Source organism: Nipponia nippon, unplaced genomic scaffold (genome assembly GCF_047370975.1).
Source record: "Nipponia nippon isolate SJK-2023a ecotype South Korea unplaced genomic scaffold, ASM4737097v1 scaffold_3, whole genome shotgun sequence".
NCBI classification, from domain to species: Eukaryota; Metazoa; Chordata; class Aves; order Pelecaniformes; family Threskiornithidae; genus Nipponia; species Nipponia nippon.
In genome coordinates this window covers 34,561,789-34,580,918 of record NW_028262347.1, presented here as the reverse complement: position 1 = coordinate 34,580,918, position 19,130 = coordinate 34,561,789, and the positions used below count along the sequence as shown (strand labels likewise).

At 40.3% G+C, this 19,130-nt stretch overlaps 1 protein-coding gene across 3 annotated transcripts in view; it reads left to right on the top strand.

Moving 5' to 3' along the window:
* The window catches only part of LOC148054545 (uncharacterized), an 83,753-nt gene that overhangs the window by 29,155 nt on the left and 35,468 nt on the right, over nt 1–19,130 (top strand). The window lies entirely within an intron of this gene.

Below are 19,130 nucleotides of genomic sequence, written 5' to 3'. Positions count from 1 at the left end.
ATTTAGGTGACTTTGCAAGGCTGAGACAGTAGAAATTTATGCACTGAAAGGATGTAGCCACTTATTCAATGAACGGGAAACTGAGCCAAAATTTTGGAGGCTTCACTAGAGTGTAAATGTTGGACTTGGATACCTAGGCTCCTGCAGACATACATGCGCTATAGATTTCAGCACAGGGTAGAGTTATCTGAAGTTAATTTTAAATAAAATTGGTCAGCTGTTGGAAGGAATCTGACCTCAGCAATAGGCAGCTCTGTCCGTAAAAGTTATTGGTAAGATGATCTGCCTTCTCAAAACCATGTAGCTTCTACTATTTGAAGTTGATTGCTTAAAGCAAGCTCAATAGGACCTTACCCCTGGTATTTTTCAAACTATGACCCACACCAAATTCCTGGAACATGTTAAAACACTGAGTGTTTAACAAGACAAAAGTTCACCGTTGTCCGTAAAGAAAGGATAAACAGTGGCCCAGCCCACCGGGAATCTCTGCACCATTCAGCACCTTGTTGACATGCTTAAATTCCTCATGGCTCTAACTCTTAAGAACATGTGTTCATATGAAAAACACATTAAAATGAAAACAAGTTTAATAAACAGTCAAATTTTTAATCGAGAAGCTCAAGAGGAAATAGGTAGTTGCAAGAAGCAAGAATCTTCACAGATTTTTGTTATATTTTTACAACCAGCACCTCTATTCTGGGCATTCATGTTCTCTAATGGAGATCAGGCACATGTTCAAAGTGGTTTTACAGGTACATTTCCTTACATTCAATAGACACAATGGATTTTAAACAGTTTCATAGCAACGGATGGTTTGCGATGGCCATTAACCTAGATAAGTGAGTATCAGTTTGGTGCATCCTTAATGGTCCATAATGGTCTGTAGGTAAAAAATTCTTTCTCTTCATCTGTTCCTAAGAGGTGTGGGGGGTTGTTGTTTGGGTTTTTTTGTTTTTGTTTTTGTTTTTTTTTCCCCTAGACTTTGTTTTACAAAACAGGTTCATGTGAATTTTTGCATTCAGGGAAAAAAAATCATACCCAAGAGCTTTATGCTAAGAGCATTTACCACAAAAAAGATTCACGTTTCTCCAGAATGTAGTAGCCATAGTATATCCTAGCATGTAATCAAAACTTTTTAAAGTTGAATATATACCTTCACAGCAGCTAAACAGACATTCCTAAATAGCAGAGATTTTTAAATGACTGTTGCTATTCCTGTTGGAATTCAGGAAGTTTCATGTTCTGTTTTTAATATTAAATTCCTTTATGCTGCTGGGACATGTCATATCTCTTCTGCAAGACAAAATACTGCTAATGCCATGGTAGAGGGGGAAATCACTGCGATATCTGATGGATGTCCCTGGCACAAAGCCCTGGGAAGAGCAGAACCCAAGCACCCTGCAAAGTGCAGAGCTGGGACGTGAGGATTAGGGCTGGAGTGCTCTGTCCCCCAGAGCCACAGGTGTCACAGCAGTGGAGCAGCTGCATCGCCAGAGACTTTTGGTGGAGGCGCGGCGCTTGCTGTGGGAGGAAAATAGTACATCTTGGAGGAAATTACACCACCTCTCAGAGTGGCATAAGTTTGGCATAAGTACCTCACACCCCCCACTCATATAGACCGTTGTGTCAGCACGATATGTACTCTAGGGCTCGTGATTTACCTACCCCACACGTGTGCCTTCAGTGACGTAGCTATGTAGGAAGACTTCTGCAGCGCATGCGTGGGCTTAATTCTGTCCTCGAGACTCTACTAGGGTTTACTATATAGTAACATAAAACTGTGTTTTAAAAATAACACTTTAAGATACTGTGGTGTGCGACGTGATATCTCAGACTGATTATATGTGATGCATATTTGCATGAACCTTAATGAGACTTACAAAAGTAAGAGGCAAATTTTAGAGAAAATTGGATTAAATGGCTTAATTCTCCATAGTTAAAGACTTTAAATTTTAATCAAGTCTTGAGTCTGAGACTAATAACTCCTAGACTGGATATTTAAAATGACTAAAATTTAAAACCAAATATGTATAATCTAATGTACGTTATCACCAATGTATTTGTATAGCAGTAATTCCTAGAAGTATGAACATTAAAATGACAAATTTAAAAAACCCAGCAGTGGCCTTTCCCAAAACTCCGGGCTGGATTTTGTTGTGTGTTTTTGCCCAGCTGTACCTAGAGTGGTACCCTGCGCTGCAGGGTTATCCCTGTGCAAACTTCTGTAAGACACCTGTGATGAACTGTGTTGGTGCGGTTCTTGTTCCCAGTGATGGGGCAATGCAATACCAATCCTAGTCTTGCTTAGTGTGGGGGACAGGCAGAAGGATGTTTCATTCTCTGTTATCTGCCTGATATGCAATCTTTACAGAAAAAAAAAAAAAACCATGAAAGAGATGGTTTTGGATTCTGGTCTGTTATTCCCCATGCCTGTGGTCACAATGCCTTCCCACCTCAGTAATATTCAGGACTTCATAAATATTATAAAGTCTGTGGATTTCAAAGTTTTCTCCAGTGTGGGATTTCTTTTCCACCTGGCTCCCACAGTTCTGGGGGACTTTGCAATCGACTGAACGGATCATTTATGGGTGGTGGAACTGGTGAGTTCCAGACCCTTTCAGGTAGTTCCCACCACGCTTTTAAGCTCCTTCTCACACAGGGTTCCTCTCACGGGTATTTCACATTGGGTATCTTCTCACACATAGGTTTATCTGCTTCTCTGGGAATGCATGTGTGTGTGTGGCCATGTATGGCTGGGGTTAATTAATGTTTTCTCTCTTCTACTTACTGGTCACCATCCAGACCTGTTCATACCACACAGCAGGTTTTGATAACGGCCATCATGTACATGAAAATGAGCTGGGCTTTTAAGAAGCCTGCCTGTGTTAGGCATTTTGTTGGTTGTCATGAGGTGATGAAGGATTGTCTTGGCCTAGCAAAAGGTATTTGTATTAGTTAATTGGAAAGAAGACAATAAAACCTTCTAAAATTTAATTTGTTTCGTTTATATATCTGTAGAGGATCATGAGAATGCTTTGGTGATAAACAGTAAGAAACTTTTAATAAGACATTTTTGAAGTTAGGCAGTTTTGACTACAGTTTTAATAACCTTACTGAAGTCATCATAATTCTAAAATAATTTAATAAGTTTTTTGTGACCTTAAGACATTACTAATACAGAATTATGTAAAAATAAATGAATTTATGTTTGGCTAATGAATTAAGATATTCTGGAAGTACTGTGGAATACACAAGTATATAAACTAAACAGTTTGAGTTTCAGTATGCTTAAGACATAATTCTTCAGACCTTTTCCCAAGATGACACCTTTACTTTCTGTGGATCAACTTGTCCTGTCAGGGTAAAGATGCTGTGTCTGTAGAGAGGATAACAAACCTCTAGCAATGCCTTGCTTTCAGTCTACTTTCGGAGTTATTTTTAGTATGACATGTGAGACTAGCAAAGGTAATAAGCGTCCATTAAACTTCATCCAGTCTCAGTTGAATCTGGTGGTCAGAAGCCTTTAATATCTCTAAGACTTCCACTGTTCTGCTAGATTTGGTTGAACTTGTCCAAGAGGTTGAAAAATTACCAGGGAAAGCAGGATAATGGTTGAGTGAATGGATAACGAGCCTGCATAAACATCATTTCCTTAGGACATTATACAACAAAGTGAACAATCTGCTGGATGGGGGCATCTTCAATATTTAGCAGTATAGATGTTTTTTTCAGTTGTTAATCTTACTGCCAGTTTGTGGAGAAAAAATGCAGTTTGCTTAACAGAAAAAAATACTCATCAGTCTTCATCACACTTGGCTTTTTCTTTGGAAAACATGTAAGAGTTAAACTGAATATATTCTACCTCAAGTTAGCCGTAGTTAGCATTTCTGATCAGAACATCCAGTTCTTTCTTCTCTCTTTCCTTTTAAAATTATGTTTTTATTTCAGCCACTTTCTACCAGCAGGCAAAGCTGCTGTTACACTCTACCCAGCTGTGAAATCAATATGATTTTCATTACAAAGATAACAGAAACTCTCTTAGAAAGACTGTGAATTGCCAAAGGTCAAATAACAGTCAGTGGCAGAGCTTAGAATTTAGATGTCCTAATTAAAAAATCTCGAGGTATAAATATATTAATGAAATGCACCCTGAGAAATGTTTGCATTTAAGATGGCAACAATTTTAAACTATTACATTGTTTCTTTAATTACTGTAGTTCATGTAAGTCACGTCAAAATGTGACATATTCTTTCTCTGGTTTATGATCGTTTCTTATAAAATAGGTATTAGCTCTTGTTTCTTTTTTTTAATTCACAATTATTTGAGCTTGGTTAGATTAGAAAGTGTAACAGTCGCAGAAGACAGAACATATCTAGTAAGATTTCTGTCATATTGGACTCTAAAAATTACACACAAACCAAATGAATGGGTGCATCAGTTATTTCTGTGATGTATGACTTCATTAACAACAAGAGGAAGTGCACAGTCAAACTGAAAGCAGCACTTGAGTCTTTCAGCCAGAGCAGCCAGTTCTATTTAAATTAAAATCAGCATTTTAAAATAAATGTTATTACTCTTCCTGAGATCATCCTTGATCTCTTCTTATTAAACCTTAATTTTTCCAGCAGGTAAGTTACATCTGCCTCATTATGGATGAAAATAACAGGAAATAAATTATTTTTTTACTTGTATTTGTTTGATAGTCCTCTCTCCCATCTCTCTATTTTTATTTAAATTCTGTCTTTTCCACCCCATATGCTAAAACAGTAGACTCAGATTGCCAAATGTTGTGGATTTTAATAGAAAAAGTTCTTCACCTTACAGCTGAAGGGTTTTTACGTTATTGTGCTCCCTCTGCTGGATAGTGCCTATTAATTTTTTATTCCCTGAGCTGCACTAATATCCGTGTTCTATAAACAAGCAATCACGCTGCCTTAATGAAAGAGGTATAAAAAGTGGGAATGCTTCATTTTGGTCTCAGATGACATGGAAGGTGACAGCTGTAGGCTAGGAGAAATTGTAATCTGGCAGCTCAGAGCAATTGAAAGCCTTTGGTGGACATTTGAGGAACAATTATTTACTACCTCCTGAACAAAAACAGATGGACACTAAATAACCTTCTTTCATTTGTATAACTTAGAGAGGATGATGTTGATTCTCATACTGTGGTAAGTACAACAGTATCCTCAGATGTCCCTGTAATGTTATTAGTGTCTCAGTCTTAGTGGCATGGTTCTCATAACTCACTTTATCCTTTGTTGAATCTTACAGACTCGCTGCTGGGCCAGCGTTTCCCCAGCAGAGAAAGCAAACGCGTTCTCATGCTCAGTGCCGGCCCCACGGTAAGGCGGCAATGGCTCAGGAGGAAGAGCAATAGTCCAGTTTTGTTTCTGGAAGTGATTTTGGTCTTTGTGGCCTTTGACTTTGTGGGGTGTTTTGGGCTTGCTCTCCTGCTTACCTTTCTCCCACTGCTGTCACACGATGAACCTGGCTTTGTTCGTGCGTCCTTCCTTCCTTCCTTCCTTCCTTCCTTCCTTCCTTCCTTCCTTCCTTCCTTCCTTCCTTCCTTCCTTCCTTCCTTCCTTCCTTCCTTCCTTCCTCCCTTCCTTCCTTCCTCCCTCCCTCCCTTCCTCCCTCCCTTCCCCCCCCCCCCCCTCTTCCCAGGGGGATGTGGCTGGGGTGGGCACCCCCAGCATAACTGATCCCATCCCACAGCTCTCTCAAGGTAGCCCTGGAGCCTCCTGACCCAGGGCGGCACCCAGACCCTGCCATGGGGCACTGCCTGGACCAGCCAGCCCCTGGGTTCCACAGCCTCCCAGCTCTTCTCTCTGTGCTGGCTGACCCAATCGGTCCTATGGAAAGGGGATGGAAACTCAACGTCCACTTCAGTTGCAGGTGATTTGCCCATCTGAGCTGCATCTTCGCAGATCTTGTGCCACGGTCTTACCGGGAAAGCTGGATACCTTTGCAGTTTCCTTCAAATTTAATGTGATGTTATAAATGCCACTGCATATTAGTAGCATTGAACGAGGAGTTATTTTTCAACTTGGCTTGGCTGCACTTACAGATTAGCTCTTGCATATTTCAACATAGATCAGACTGGTAGCATATTCCTGAAAAGAAATAAAAGATTACCAATTGTTGGGGGCAATAACTTATTTTATAAAAACGGTAATTATTTGACTCCTGGCTTAACATGGAGACTCATTTTGGGAAAAGGCATTATGGGCAAATTCTAGTTAAGAATTTTTTTCTAAGGTCAGTTTTAAATTTAAATTTCTGGATATATAAAATAATATTCAAAGTCTTTGATTCTCCCAGACAGTCCTACAGTGAAGTACTCAGCATAATTATCTTCTCTATGACTCTCTCTAATAAACAAAAACTACTTCCATGTGCATGTATGCTTTCTTTTACAAAGAAGTTGCTTTTTTAAACCATTTCTAAAAGAACAAACTGGTTAAAAGAATGAATTTCCAGTTCCTAAGACCTTCCGTTCTTTCTTTTCAGAAGAAAAATGTTTAATACATTTTGTTTTTGCTAAAGTAATAAAAGTTCGTGTTGTTGAACAAATATTCTTCCTATATTTCACGAGGCCTGAACAAAATCAGCATCACTGTTTGCAGGATGGGTTGTCCTGGGGTGAATCCTCTCCATCGAACCAAGTCGGGGTGATGACGGTTCTGCTGGTGGTGGGGCTGGGCCGGGGCGGCTGGGAAGGACTTCTGCAGAAGGGACCCTCTGTGGAGGAGCTTCCAGGGTTGGGCTGAAAATCATTTGCCTCAGATGCCTATTGAGTTATAGCAACTGAAACACTTGACGGTGCTTGTCTCAGCAAGAGCACGCACCTTATGCTTTGGGAACATTCCCAAGCAAAATATTATCCTCCTAGTGCCCCGGTGAGCTCATTAATACTCCCGTTATCCCGTTCAGTGGGACTAATCCAGCAGCCCCTGAAGTTGGTGAGGAGATTCAAGTTGTCTTCAGGATGCTTTGAATAAAACCTTAGATGAAGTTTGCATAATTTAAGTCACAATGGTGGAATTATTTTCTAAAGTTATAAATGTTAGTTTATTTGCCGGTTTCTTTATTCCAAGCTACCTGTTTTCCTCCATCTTATGAAAAGCAGTGATGTGAAATGGAAATAGGAATAGGTTTTTGTAGCAGGATTTGAATTTGTGTACATATTACTGCTATTTTCCTAAGTTTTTCCAGAGAGGGACAGGAATAAACTTGCATTGGCATTCCCTATAATACTAATTCAAATGCAAATTTATATGTTGATCGGGTCTTTTCTCCAAATATGTGATCAGTGCATGGGAAAAACTGTGGAAATTTTCAAGTTGATGTGGATAAAGGAAGCACCAGATTAAGCTATTGTAGTTCTCAGTCAATTCCGGTCATTCTTTATTGCTTTCTGGTCACACAACAAATTTAATAGAAAAATCATCTTTTGCAAAATAACTTATTATATGTAAGAGAAGAAGAATTAGGCTTTGCCAAAAAGAAACCCCCTCAGATCCCAGTATTTTTTGCAGACTGTATTTCTTTATAGGCTGGAAAATTTTCTTTTCACTCCCATTCATTTTAACAGCAGATTTCAATTTTTTCTTTTGAAAAAAAAAAAAAAAAAGGATGTGCGGGGAGTGAGGAAGAATGAAACTACAAACTAAACAGACAAAAGATAGTATTTCAAGTGAGTATATTTATGGTAGTGGGAGGGAAACTTAGACCAAACAAGAAGAAAAGACTGGAGAGGATCTTCTCTGGATTCCACTGATGTGGTAACAGCTGTTATTACAGTATCTGGCTTTTTCAATTAAATATTGATAGAAATAAATGAATAAAAGACTGAGTAAACAGAAATGTGTGTTCTGCCTTCCTAAAGCTCTTTTTCAGCATCTAGAGTACCAGAATCAACACCCCTTTATAAAATTAATAATATTAGATGATGACATCAGCTGACAGGAAATAAGAAAGTTCCTATGGCAACTAAAAATAAGCGCAGGAGGGAAAACTCATCAAATGCTGTCAGCAGACAGCATAAAAGGTGACTATGTAGATAATAGAACAAGAGCATACACAGAAATCTTCCTTGTAAACAGATGCATTTCGATAGATTTTACTGGTAGTTTTGTTTTGGTGGTTTTTTTTCCCCAAATGGGAACGTGATACCTTGGTTACAGTATCTACTTATCAATATCCCAAACTGTTTTGCTGAGATCAGCTCCTGATTTATGGCCTGTGAAAGGCAGGGGCAGAGCCCCACATCTTCAGGAGAGCAGATGTATCCCCTCAGATTCATACGCTGTTTAGAAAGCCTTTGGGTGCCTCAAATCTCGTGAACGCCTGCCACTGTCTCTCAAGGTTACTCTTTGGTCCCTGCATACAGATTGTTTGAGAAAAGTTTTTTATAGAAGCAGAAGTGCAAAATGTCTGGTAGAAATGTGACTTGTGGAAAAAATAGGGCTGTACGCGTCCTGTAGACACTACTTATGCATGCAACTGTGTTCATTGAAAGTTATACTGAGCTTGAGAAGGTGTAGATGGTAAAAGCCCTGGTGGAGTGGAAGCCTGAGTGTGCAGCTGCACCACTGAGGCTACAGCTGGCCCACGTGCAAGCTGCTCCTTTCATCTCAGTGGGAGAACAAGTTTTGAAGACAATTTAACTCTTGAAATTCCTGGGTTATCTGCTTTTCCTACCTATCTGATCTTCCTACCTTCACCTCTCTCATAAAAAGGAAACCCAACCTCCCGCCCTCCCCCACCAGACCTATGCAAGGCAGAGAGAGCTGCACTGTTTCCCCTTTGCTTTTCGTGCTCTGAAGTTGTTGTTGCCCCTGCAGACCCATCCAGGCTCCCCTTTTGATACATAGAAGTTGCTGTTTTCATGGTAAAACTCTTCTGCTGAGCAATGCTGCATCTCCACGCAGCATTGTGCTGGAGTGGCTCTGCTCACCAGGGCTTGGTGGAGAGGCAAAACTGCTGTCGGTGTCTTGGCTGGCTCAAGAAACTTGGTCTCTTCTTGCAGGAGAACATTCAGCCTTGCAGATAGCAATGAGATTGTATTTCTCTCCTGTTAATTCTGTCCTGTTAAGTGATAAAAATGAGTTTATTAATGTCAACTCTGACATTATGAGACAGCATGGGAGAATGCCAAAGCAGGACCAAAAGCCAGGGCTGGGAGAAATGTGATCGTACTGCCCTGATGCCAGTAGAGGATTTTATCTTTACTCAGGACTTTTGTAATTTCTGATTTTTTATGTGTCTGTGCTGATTGCTGACCCAAATTTTGAATTCACCACTCCAGTTGTAAAAGGCAATTCCATTATTCCAAGGACAACTTCATTTTCAGTCTTAATGCTACACAACTGAGAGGACCTCCTGGGACAAGAAGCTCTCTGCTCAGCTATGGTGGGCAACTACATCATGGAGTTGCTTCCATAAAATTAATTTAGATGTGTTCCTATATATATATATATGTATTTATATATCCTTCCCACTCCTGTTGTGCCATGCTTATAAGATACTGTATCGCAGATGTAACCCATCATTATGTGACTCAGGCTGCAAGTCAACACATGTAACCACAGGCATGTGGAGTATGAATAGATATCAGCCACTGATACCATTATAGCTTACTCTGCAGTTTGGGTATGTACAGGCTGTTGTGAACAATACCCTGCCCCTGTGTGAACTATACTTGCACTGCTTGCAAGTAACCACATGCAAAACTCCAGAGAAATTTAGGAACTGATCATTAGGTAGTCAACAGCAAAGCATCAGAAACTAGGTGATAGAGTCACTCAAAGAGAACCACTTTCTCAAACTGGCTGACAAGAACAAGCGTAAACATGTTGTGTTTTGCTCTGACATAATTAGCACAGCAAAGAAATTAGCTGTCTTCTGATTGAGTAAAGGTGTATACTACACGTAAGTACTCCAGCAAACAAAATGCTTCTGAAATTATCTGAACCAGGATGTCACTGTAAAGGGAAATTGCACGTTATATTGTAACAGAAATTCAGGGGATGGCAGCTGAGTGTTGGCAATTACCTTCGGATCCATAACAAACTCATTCTCATTCGTGTCTTGGCTACTGGAGCAGAGCAGCCTGCGTCCGTGGGAGCTCCGGGTCTTGCGTTAGGAACATTTGGTCTCTGAGCCGCGAGTCCCCGGTAGCGGTGTCGGGCAGGTACAGCCCGGAGCGGAAGGCAAAGCGGATAGCACAACTCGTTCTGTCCTTCCCTCCTGTCTGCGAGTACCCTATGCTCTTCAGCAGCTAGAGGAACTTATTGACCACTTCCCTGGTGCTGCTACAGAGCTGGATAATTACAGTGATTACAATGATTGGATTATAATGCTGGTTTTCCTACCCTGCCTCTGAAATGCTGCAGCTCATCCCACCTTTTATTCATGGCAGATGGTAGATTTGCAGACTGTATGAATGGGTGCTGCAGGAGTAATCCTCTCGCCGGCCCCCGCCCCAGCTAGGATCTATTCTTCTCCTTGGGTGAACTAGCAGGGCGGTAAAACAGACAGCACGTCCACTTTGTGCAAGGCAGACTTGACATTTAATTTACCCTCTCATATTCAATAACTCTCTCTGATAACGGAGTTGAAAGTAACAACAACCAATGACAAGCAAAAGAGCATCAGTGACCTCGTCATTTTTGTTCCTTGGGTGAACAGATATTCTTGATTTCCTGAAGAATCTTAAGACAAGAAAGTAACTAAAGAAGAAACTAAATATATAGTTTGAATGTTTGTACAAAATAAGCTCTACAGAAGACATTGGGATTAAAAAGTTTAGTGTTTTGTTTTTTAACTACATTTTTTAAAGTAGAAAATGTCAATGTATCTCTTAAAAAATGAGTTTAGTTGTAACACAGAATGAACTAAAGCATTGTACCTTGCACCTGTAAGACCTGTACTAAAGCCTGCTTTTAGTGGCTCAGAACATGACTGCTGAAATGCTGACTGCTCAAAATGCCCAAATTTATGGAGGTTTAGATTTTTAAAATATCTGCAAAGCACAAACCCCAGTTTGAAAAATGTGCTTCAAACAATGTAACTGCTCAAAGAATTTCAGAAGCCTTGTTTGTGGAAGGGGTAAATGAAAGGTCATCCTTTTCTCCTGTGACATTTGTCATCTTTTGCTCTAATAAAGTCCAGCTCCATTGAACCTGGTGAACTTTTTGACAAAAGTATTTGGCTTACGTACGCTGATGCAAAAATTTATCCTCTAGCAACAGCAACTACTTTTTTGGCAAATGCGACTCACTCAGATTAGTCGATCCAACACTGGCTGCTGGGTAGACCCAGAAGCTGGGAGGGAGCCCATATTGATCATCACTATTTCAGCAAAGTCAGTTGTTGAAACTGTATGTCTGGTGTAGGATAGAGGAGGCAGAGGCACTCACGCAGGGTCTGAAGTTCAGGTAACTCCTGCTGATCAAGTATGTGAACAGACTCCTAAAAGAAATACACTTTTCAGCTGGAGCAAAGTGAAAAATGGGAAAAAGAAAGAGAAAACAGGAATACCTTTGCAATATTAGTGTTTAGTGTAATGGATTTTTCCTTCAGAGAGTGACTAGTGTTCTACTAAGAACTTTATGATAACGGATCTCTTGTTTAGTGGATCACTTGCAGATTATGATCGACAATTCTCTTTGCTTCACTGATGAATATTTCAATGAATGTGTATATAATAAAGTTACATTTGTTGTTTGTGGATAGTATACTTGGAATAAAACACTTTACAGTGGCTTTGTAAGCACTCAAAACAAAAACTTCAGAAACAAAATAAAATTGGACAGTGTACATACAAGTCAGGCTATCTCTGTATGGGACAACTCTCAGAAACTGAAGGAAATTCTGAAATCAGTGGGTCAAATGTTCTGTTGGTGTAGCTGTCCTATTCTGTTGGCAAGAACTTTTCTCGTTAAAAACAAATGTACAATTTCTCATGAAGCTGTTTCTTTAGAGCAGGCTCTTTCATGTGCTTATTCCTAAGGGATGCAAAACAGTCTTGGCTACTATTGAAATGAAAGATGAAATTGTTTAGTACCTTGCAGGACTGGGCCACCAGTAATCAAGGCTGGTTGCACATACTTGGGACCTCAGGCAATGCAGTAATGCCGTCTACTCAGTGACCTGCTATACTTAATAAATATAGCCCTCTCACTGCAAACTCATTGCATATGTTTAACCTGAAAATAACCAGAAGTATTTTATTGTATTAGTAAATTAAAAATATTAATTCATTGCACCTTCAAAATTGAGAGTACATTTCTTTTCACTTTGAGTACCTAGTTTTTTTCCTTGTTCAGTATGTTTCTGTTTCTTCAGCAAGTGTAATTTGGAACAGGAAGAGAAATATATGACTGATGCATTAAAATCAATCATGATAGCAAATTTAATATCCAAAAAGTTCTTCAGATATTCTGTAAAAAAACCTAAGTGATGACAAAATGTAGTGCGATGGTTAGTAGTCATTTGCTATATTAAAGTCAGAAATGCACTGAAGCTTAATTTTCCTCATGATTATAAATGGCTCTTAACTTTACCGGTGAGTCCAAACTGTACCACAGCTTTTGAGATAACCAGGTTATCTTGCATATGCAGCTTAAAACGCACGTGCAGAAGGGTATATGACATGCATAAGTCACTGTCCAGAGCCCAGTGCAGTGCATAAATATCGTGCACATAGCACAGAACATATTTATAATTTTATGCTAATGTATGATATGGAAATTTTTCAAAAAAGTCTAGCAGGAGTGTTTAAATTCTCCTTATTGTAAGTCACAGGATTAATTTATTAAGTGTGGGCTCCAAATCCCTGTTCCAAGTTCAGGCCCTTCAAGGCTAGGCATGCAGGGATGCCTAGTGCCTGGAAATCTCCTGATCACAAAGGACACATGGCACGGGGGAAGCTGCCACAAACCTCCTTTTTGTTGAAGGCTGTGGTGGTAAGAAGGATGAAAACCGTTGGGGCTTGTATCCATAATCAGTTGCTGATGGTTTGAGCTGAGGAACGGGGGCTCCAAGGGTGCCAGCTTGCCCAGTGAGAGGCATGAACTGGAGGAGAGGACCTAGGAAGCCCTCAGTGGAGCAGTCTGGTCCCTCAGGTGGGACAGGTCCCTTGGGCTACCCTTGCACTGCTAAACGAAGTGAGACCAGAGAGGGTCTTCGGCCCTTTGGCCGCCAGTCATAGGCTGCCCACGTCTAGCCTACACAGCCCTTGGCTCTGTGTCTCTTCCAGATGCCCTGTGGCATCCCCATGACACTAGCTTAGAGCTGGTTTGCATTTGCTTTTGTGAGGTAGAAGTGTCTGAAGTGATGCTGTTGCAGTGGCGTGAAGCTTAAGGTATGCCTCGGCTTCCCCCGGCCACGGCACGGGGCAGGTGGGGATGCCCAGGGGTGTGGAGTCTGCTGGGACAGCGGTGGGGGCGATGTCAGGTGGAGGCAGGGATGGGGGACATTGGAAAAATTAAATAGTATGGATGATCTCCAGCCCGGTACCTTGGCCCTCTTATTTACAAGGTGAGAGACTCTAAACCAAAGTGACTGCCTTGGGTAAAGGTTTAGCCTGACCTTTTTTTCAGCTGTCACCCTGTGTTCGTGGAAAACCTGCTCTTAAAGAGGATCGCTTTGTGAAATTACATCAAAGAGGGATTTTTACTGTTTGTCATTGGATTGTATTTCGGTATTAAATCACATCAACCCCAGAAAGATGTCAGAAAAAAATGGAAAACATGTTGCTGCTGTCATCCTGTGTTTTGTTTACATTTCTTTACATTAAAACTCTGATTTCTGTAGGAGTTTTGAGGTTGATCTTTTTCTTGTATCTTCTAGGTTTCAGGAATATATTCAGTTAGGTACTAAATCAGGTCTCAGTGTTCCTTGTAGTATGTTTACATATTGTAAAATCATATGGTCTAAATGATACTCCTAGGAAAGCGTATCAGCACTTAAAGCCATAACCTTATAATTTTCAGTTTAGCCATCCTGCATTTTGTTATTATTTGCATGTGTTAACATGATGTATTAAAAAAATGTTAAAAGGACACAAAGCTTTGGAAGTCAAGCAGTAAAACATAATTCTGTTTTTTTCTGGCTTTAATCTGTGCAATTTTAAGTAGCTTCCTTTGGGTTTGTGCATTGTGATCCGTCTTTAATTAAGAGAACACATGCTTTTTTTTGTCCTTGCTCATGGACCTCTTCTGCTGAAATACTTTAAAGTCAGACACCCAGCATGGAAACATGCTTCATATAGATGGCCCATTAATGAACTCAGTATTTGATTTTATCCTTGTGTTCGCTGAACATCCAATGCCTTATTCATTTCACATTGTGCAAACCTGCTGTAATGCAGAATTATTTGTTTCCTTATGACCGTTTCTTTCATGTTCATCATTAGTGTACCCAGCTGTTTCGCAAGCAGTAATGAACTTATTGCCATACTCCTTTGCTGCAATGAAGAGTATTATTAGTCCCATTTTTCAGATAATAAGCTGAAGCGGAGGAATATAAGTAATAACTTTAACTACAAATTTTGGACATTGAGTAAGAAAACAATAGACAAGTATTCCTCAGACATTATTTGTTCACAGTACAGCCCTCCCTGATGTCAGATGTGGGTGTGAGAGCCCAGCGCTCCTGCAGGACAAATGCAGCCTCCCGCTCGAGGTGGGCGCGCAGCTAAGGGGCCATCAGTGGCTGCAGAAGGATGGTTTGGGGGGAATGGTTTTGTGAGGTTAGCTAGGTAAAAGGGCTTGAAAGGAGACCGATGCCTTTCCCTTTCCCACCGCAGGGAGCGGTCCTATCGACGTAGCCACCTTGTGTAACCTCCACCTTGGTTTCATGTCTGGCTCCTGGGACAGTGCATCTGGGAAGAGCAATTGCAGGGAAAGTCTTATCTTAGCCTCCTTTATGCTGGAGTCAGAAAGAAAATAGGCTTAGCGTGGACAATATCCTTGGAAATGCTATTTATCAACTGCTACTAAGCATATGCAATCAGATATTTTCTCAATTATTTATAACTTGGCTACATTTGAGCATTATACTCTTCCACACACATAGATGCACAACAAAAGGCTTATCCATCACACAAAGACTATTCAATGCCAAATTTCACTTCCTTGCCTCGAGTCATCATACTGCCAGAAATTATTGACAAAACTGTTGTAGTAATCACTGGTAAATAGTATGATTGGCAAATAATATATTTTCTTCTGACTTTATTATTGGAAACAACTGGACAATTTATGCTGACACTCTTTTGGAAAACAGACATGGAAAATTTCAGCCCCAACAGTTAAGTTCTGGAAGAGTTCTGAATGACTGAAATGAAGGGTTTCTGATGGGAAGAGTTTGGCAGCATTAACTACAAAGAGCCAGTCTGCAATTGCTTTTCTCAAATTGTGAGTTGTAAATCACCTCTACCCCTAATTCTCCCCAGAGTCACAGGCCCTGGTAAGACACCTAGGAATTTTTATTTTTTCATATGGGACATGGGGGTAGAGAGGTTGAGTAGCTCTAGTCTATAGTATTTGTACGAAGACCGCACTGCACTGTGAAAAGTGTATATGGAAGTATATGAGGATAAAACAAAAAGTAGAAATGAGTTTTATGTACAATGTACACAATTGTATCAGGAACAGTGTGGCCAGCAGGACCAGGGAGGTGATAGTGCCCCTGTACTCAGCACTGGTGAGGCCGCACCTCGAGTACTGTGTTCAGTTTTGGGCCCCTCACTACAAGAAGGACATCGAGGTGCTGGAGCGTGTCCAGAGGAGGGCAACGAAGTTGGTGAAGGGTCTAGAGCACAAGTCTTATGAGGAGCAGCTGAGGGAGCTGGGGTTGTTTAGTCTGGAGAAGAGGAGGTTGAGGGGAGACCTTATTGCTCTCTACAACTACCTGAAAGGAGGCTGTAGTGAGGTGGGGGTCGGTCTCTTCTCCCAAGTAAAAAGTGATAGGACGAGAGGAAATGGCCTCAAGTTGCACCAGGGGAAGTTTAGATTGGATATCAAGAAAAACTTCTTCACTGAAAGGGTAGTCAGGCATTTGAACAGGCTGCCCGGGGAAGTGGTTGAGTCTCCATCCCTGGAGGTATTTAAAAGATGTGTAGATGTAGTGCTTAGGGAAATGGTTTAGTGGTGGACTTGGCAGTGCTAGGTTAACAATTGGACTTGATGATCTTAAAGTTCTCTTCCAACCTAAACAATTCTATGATTCTATGATTCTATAATGCATGTAATTATTTTTTTTTAAGTTTATTCATCTCTCTGGAATGAGTAGGAATAGTGTTATCTGTTAATTTGCATAGCTGATAACTTCCAGTTGTAAAGTCAGTGTAAGGTATTTACAGTTTTGTTTTGTTTTGTTTTGTTTTTAGTTATGTGAATTTGATGTGATAAAGACGCAGACTGTAATATCATATTAACATGAATCCTCTCCACAAATGAAAAATTCAGTATGTACTTGTTAGGGAGAGTTATAGAGAGAGTACAGGGGGAGCATTGTGTGATTATGGTACAAATGCTGTTTCTTTGACTTTGCTCAAAGAAATCCCAAGTGCAACATTGCCATAACTTATTTTATAAAGTTATAATTCTGGTAGCATGTGCTTAAAAAAAAAGACAAAAGGCCTTATCTTTGAAGTGTTTCTTCAGCTTCAGGTGAAGACAATACTTTGTAGGATCCATGCAGGAACTCTTTTAACAGCATGGGGTTAAAATGTGCTTATTTTTACATCTTTGGGAATTGTCAGTCATTTTGTACCTGTTTATTTCACAGTCAGATTCCAATTACAACCTGCTGCTAGGAAACCTGGCCATAAAAGTTGGAGAATACAACATGGAAGACATTATTATATACTGAGGTATCATCAAATAGTTGGTGTGTGTATCAGGGAAGGGGTGAGAGAGAGCAGCAGCAAGGAGGTCTTTTTCATTTCACTTGCTAGGCATGACCCAATGAACTTCTTGTGACTGGGAAGATTATGCCAGCACATTGCAGAAAACAGGTTTTCACTATGAGCATATTTATTCCCCAACTGCATGTGTCAAGGGGAAATAAAAAAGCCAGACTGTTGTGATTGATAATACAGAATTGATTGGACATGAGAAAACTATAAGAGTCAACATCCTGAGGCATATTTTACCAATGTGGTGGTAAAATTATTAATATTTAAGTTTTGAGAGGTCTGGCTATGAAGTTTATACTAACTAAAAGAACAGTCCTTTTGAGTAAGAGCTAGCAGTCTGTGTTTCTTTCCCCCTCCCCACCGCTGACCGAGGGCAGTACAGGGTGTGCCTCGTAATACAGGCTCCACCAAGAGCCATCCCTCTGTGTCCTCACCTTATTTACTCTGTGAGTCCTTCTTAGAGCTGTCGTGGCTAGCAAGCTACTGAAGGAGTCCGTACCTGCTGGAGATGGATATCTGGCTTTGTTAACATAAAAATGATTGGTTTTCCTCACCTCTTTTTCTTCTTTTTTTTTTTTTTTTCCCTTTTTTTTCCCTGACACAGTCTATAGACTGGGTCTCTGCAATCACTTGGCAGAGCATGAGGGGACGATGCTGTCCAAGTGTTCTCTCACTGTGATCATGGTTAATAAAGCTCCCGTCTGACCTGTCTTAAATTGCACCTGTGTTATTACACACTTGGATTCCCCAGATCTCTGCAACCCCAAAATTAGATGGTAACAAGGCTCTTATGATAGGATAACAGGAAAGTCACTTGCATATTAAAAGGAAAATCTCCTCCCCCCCCCCCCCGCTTTTTCTCTTCAGTTTTAAGCCTTTTAGAGGTCTTTGCACTGTATTTCAGTAATCTTTACCTTCAAGAATTCAAGCAGCTTTTTTAGCCCAAAGGAACAACTTTTTAAGACACCTGTTTTTCTTAGCAAGACCATATCCACTCTGAACAGAAACATATTACCTGGAATTTATAATGTAATATTGTTTCTCTGAGTCATCATAATGAACCCACATTAGTTTATTACCACTTGCATTCAGCCCCAACACGTTATCTAAATGATGTTAGGTAGCTTGTATATCTGACCATTGAAGTCTTATAAATGGTAGCTGCTACTCTGATTTAGAACTTGGATGGACAGAATGACCTTTATTATAATAAGTATTTGTTTATTAAAAGTGATAATATCTTAGACAAGGCATTAAAGCAAGATTGGGACAATAAAAACACACACTGAAAGATTGTGAGAAACGAATATATTTCACTTTGTGTTGGAGCACCCATGACCATACTGAATGAGATCTGCCTGGACGCGCATTTCCTTGCTAAGACCACGTCCACGCTGGCAGAAGGGACCAAAGGGGCTGAAGATCTGCCCCAGCTTTTGAGCTGTTGGAGGGCTGTGGAGTGCCCACCTGTTCTGCTCGTCCCGCTGCCTTCCCAAAACCTGAGGGCCTGGAGGAGACCCAGCTCCCTCCTCCTCAGGTTTCTATCTGTCTGAGGTGCCAGCAAGTCACTGGCTGGCTGTGGTTTTTGTTGGGCTGAGGTCAACAGGAGATGCACGTTTGTTCAGAATCACTCATTTTTAGCCACTGAGTGGTTGTCTTCTTTTTATACTTGTCAACCGCACTGCTTCTGTTATGTCCTGTGTTGCTTAAGGTAATAATTGCTGCTGCTGCTGCTGGACTAGTGCTGTTGTCACTATACATGTACCTGTAACTACATAACATCATCTACTCAGACAATGTGCAACTGGGTATATTTCAGATTTGTAGATATTATCACATATGATTAAAAGATTTTTAATCTCAAGGTACAAGCCATAAGCATCAGAGTTTATTTTCATGCTTACCAACATAAAAAGCCATCATTTTTTCTTTAATTTGGAAGTCTTAATTTAAAATGAATATACTTGTCTTTAAAAATACTATTTACATTCATGTCAATGACAGCCTGTTCTAAGGCCTAAATTTACTCTGATTGTTCTCAGATGTTAATGAGTTCAAAAGTGTTTTTTTCCAATGGGAGAAATATCTTCTGTATCACTATGGCCAACATGAGTTGAATAATTTTTCCAATATTATGTATAATATTGTGTAAGTCTCCACAATGGATCAACAGGGTTTTTTTTTTGTTGTTGGTTTTTT